We start from the raw sequence: 4,559 nt of genomic DNA, 5'->3' as shown, positions 1-4,559 counted from the left end.
GTATAAATGTTATCCCTTAATTGTTTGAGTATGTATGTGTAGACACAGAAATTTTGATGGAATTAAATTGGTTATTAGTATTGGACCGCATATTATTTGAACTTGTATATCAATTAATTAAATTAATTTGGGCTATGTAATTTGCCTAATTAATTTAATTATTTGATAAAGATTTAGTCAAATTATATATTATTATTTAAGATATTATAGTTGTGATAGGATCATGAACCTAGATATTATGGTGACTAAATACATTTTGGATAACTCTTTATATTATCTCAAATATTTATTTATTAATTTTGAGATAATATCAAAGAGTTCTAGATGGAGTGGGAGTCTCACATTCTCACCCCTATAAATAGAGGCATTCATTTCATTCTCAATCATCACTTGAAGCTCCACAACATTTCTCTCTAGAGTAAAGATTTCAAGTCATAAAGAAGCCCTGCAGAAATATATATTGAAGCTCTGCAAAAGTGGATTGAAGACCAAATATTCAAGTGTTCAAGCTAAGTTAAAGCGAACTGAAGATCAAGCCATTTGAGTCCGGAAGCCCTTCAACGAAGATCAAGCAACAAAGCCCTTCTTTGAAGAACAAAGCCGCATTCCGGAGGCCCTTCAGTTAAAGTTTCAAGTCAAGTAAAGCAAGTGAAGAATCAGAGGATTTTCTAGATAGAGATCTGTACCCGCGCACCTTTGAAATTCAAATATATATACTTTTCACATTTTCTTATTAACAGATTTTGGCACGCCCAGTGGAACATCTCTACATCTCATCTCTTCACTATTTATCTACTTCAACAAGCAACTCTGCTAGCAATCCGAATGGCGTCAAGAAGCTTGGTGTTCAAGAAGTCATATGCCCAAGTCGCTAGTTCCAAGTCTTCATCGACAGCTAGTTATGAAGCTAGCCGAGAGACCGAAGAATCATTAACTAGGAGCCGCGCAATGAGCTTAGGAATGCGATCGCCTGAACCTGAGTCAATCGTTCGACGCATGATTCAAAGACTCGAAACGGCCCCTATCGTCCCGAGGAAGCCTACCTACGTTGCGAGTCCACCATCTTCAAAAGGGCAAACTGATAGCGGGAGGTCAACTTCTTCGAAAGAAGCGGCATATAGCAAGAGTCCGACATCTTTGAAAGAAGCTGCTGATAGCGAGAGTCCAACATCTCCGAAAGAAGCGACATGTAGCGGGAGTCCAACATCTTTGAAAGAAGCTGCTGATAGCAGGAGTCAAACATCACCAAAAGGAAACGCTAATACTGGAGGCTCGTCACCAACATCACCGACGTCCAACATGTGGAAAGCTACGCCAGAATGGTCACGCGTCTATACCATCATGCCAGCTATGACAACAAGCGCAACATATATAGAGGACCAGCTTGCTAGTATCACTAAGGCTCTTGAAGGGATGACCAACCTCATTCAAAACCAAGAAAAGCGAATCAACGACTTAGCTGAAAAGGTCGAGAACACAAGGAATGGCGAAACTAGCAGGGCTCCTGGGAAACAACCCGAGATTCAAGGAGAAGACGCCTCGCACTCACCAACTCGCATTGGGCGAAAAACGATACACGAGGAGTCAACTTCGGACATGAGCATTCCAGTCACTGGGGGCATGATACTTGTAGATCGACTTAATGAGTTCATCATGGGAGCTATCAAAGGAAAGCTCGAGGGAGGACAACCTTCATACACTTATTCCAAGCCATACACCCAAAGGATAGAGGATTTGAAGATGCCCTCCAAGCCATACACCCAAAGGATAGAGGATTTGAAGATGCCCGTTGGCTATCAACCTCAAAGGATAGAGGATTTGAAGATGCCCGTTGGCTATCAACCTCCAACATTTCAACAATTCGAGATGCCCGTTGGCTATCAACCTCCAACATTTCAACAATTCGATGGGAAAGGCAATCCAAGACAACACATCGCCCACTTTGTGGAAACATGCAACGATGCTGGGACATATGGAGATCTTCTTGTCAAGCAGTTCGTCCGCTCTTTGAAGGGCACTACATTCAATTGGTACACCGACTTGGAGTCGGGTTGCATTGATAGCTGGCATGACATGGAGCGAGAGTTCTTGACCCGCTTTTATAGCACAAGAAGAACCGTTAGCTTCTTAGAACTCACCACCGCCCGCCAAAGGAAGGGTGAATGCTCAGCCGCTTACATTGAAAGATGGAGGGAGTTGTGCTTGAATTGCAAGGAAAAGATATCACAGAGCTTTGCGATTGAAATGTGCATCCAAGGCATGCACTTCGAGTTATCCTACATCCTCCAAGGACTCAAGCCTAAAACCTTCGAGGAATTATCTAGTCGCGCCCATGATATGGAATTAAGAATAGCAGCAAATGGTGGACAAAACATACCCATCCAAAGCTTCTACAATGGGGGCAAGAGTCATGATGTTGAAAATGGGGGCAAGCCCTTTAAGAAATATGAAAGCATGGATGCTATGCATGTGAATACTCAACCATCTCGGATATTCACTAAAGCTACTAGTGAGTTTAAGAATGCTGCTATGTCATTGCGGGGCGGTAGAATGCTTTCTCTAAGGGAAAAACAAAACAAGCAGTATCCATTTTTGGATTCTGATGTCTCGCATATGTTTGATGAGCTATTAAAACACAATCTCGTTGATTTGCCAGAAATGAGGCGACCACATGAGGCATCAATGGTAGATGATCCGAGTTACTGCAAGTACCATAGACTCGTCGGACATCCAATTGAAAATTGCTTTGTCTTTAAGGATAAAGTAATGGAGTTAGCTCAACAGCGGAAAGTTGAACTTGTAGATTCCATAGCAAGTGCAAATCAAGTTTCCATCTCATGCGATAAATCTACTTCACTACTCGTCAAGAGGAACAATGTGAAAGGAAATGAGAAACGACATAAGCGTCAACTCCCTCTTAACGTCAAGTCATATGATGTCAAAGCTAAACATGGTACTCGTTTTGGTGTTAAGCATGTTAAACAACAAGTCTGTGATGCAACACGACTACCTAAGCAAGTTATGAAAAAGTGGGTCAAGAAGAGAGTGTTAAAGGACCTTATTGATGGGAAAACTTGCAACCACCATATGAAAGTACGAGTTCCAATCACATTAGCGGATTATGTGCGGAAGTGGTTCCATACTCCAACTAACCAAGAAATGAAGATGAAAATTCCTCAAATCAACCCATGTGGTGGAGAAGAATATGCATCATCATATTATACCACTATCTGGGATGGAGGCAATATTCATCAAGCTTCCTTAGCATGAATTGAAAACACAACATATTCAAGGCTCCCCGGCACGAGCCGAAACTGCCTCATATTCATTCAAGGCTCCTTGGCACGACTCAAAACTGCCTTATATCCTTCAAATCATTTCAATCTCCTTTAGCACGAGGATAAACTGCTTCAAATCATTTCAATCTCCTTTAGCACGAGGATAAACTGCTTCAAATCATTTCAATCTCCTTAGTACGAGGATAAACTACTTCATATCATTTCAGTCTCCGTAGTACGAGGATAAACTGCTTCATATGGTGTCGACACTTCCTTGAATTATACACTTTCAAGCTGGATGCACTCTCACGTGACACATTCAAGCAAGTCTCGAGGGGGCAATTTGTAGACACAGAAATTTTGATGGAATTAAATTGGTTATTAATATTGGACCGCATATTATTTGAACTTGTATATCAATTAATTAAATTAATTTGGGTTATGTAATTTGCCTAATTAATTTAATTATTTGATAAAGATTTAGTCAAATTATATATTATTATTTAAGATATTATAGTTGTGATAGGATCATGAACCTAGACATTATGGTGACTAAATACATTTTGGATAACTCTTTATATTATCTCAAATATTTATTTATTAATTTTGAGATAATATCAAAGAGTTCTAGATGGAGTGGGAGTCTCACATTCTCACACCTATAAATAGAGGCATTCATTTCATTCTCAATCATCACTTGAAGCTCCACAACATTTTTCTCTAGAGTAAAGATTTCAAGTTATAAAGAAGCCCTGCAGAAATATTGAAGCTCTGCAAAAGTGGATTGAAGACCAAATATTCAAGTGTTCAAGCTAAGTTAAAGCGAACTGAAGATCAAGCCATTTGAGTCCAGAAGCCCTTCAACGAAGATCAAGCAACAAAGCCCTTCTTTGNAAGCCATTTGAGTCCAGAAGCCCTTCAACGAAGATCAAGCAACAAAGCCCTTCTTTGAAGAACAAAGCCGCATTCCGGAGGCCCTTCAGTTAAAGTTTCAAGTCAAGTAAAGCATTCAAGTCAAGTAAAAGCAAGTGAAGAATCAAAGGATTTTCTAGATAGAGATCTGTACCCGCGCACCTTTGAAATTCAAATATATATACTTTTTACATTTTCTTGTTAACAGTATGTATATTGATTGTCCATCCTCGTTTAGAAAATTCAAAATTCACATTTATAAGGGGATAGACAATATTACAATATATATATATATATATATATATATATATATATATATATATATATATATATATATATATATATATATATATATATATATATATATCT

This window comes from Ipomoea triloba, chromosome 8 (assembly GCF_003576645.1).
Source record: "Ipomoea triloba cultivar NCNSP0323 chromosome 8, ASM357664v1".
NCBI classification, from domain to species: Eukaryota; Viridiplantae; Streptophyta; class Magnoliopsida; order Solanales; family Convolvulaceae; genus Ipomoea; species Ipomoea triloba.
This window is presented reverse-complemented; position numbering follows the sequence as displayed.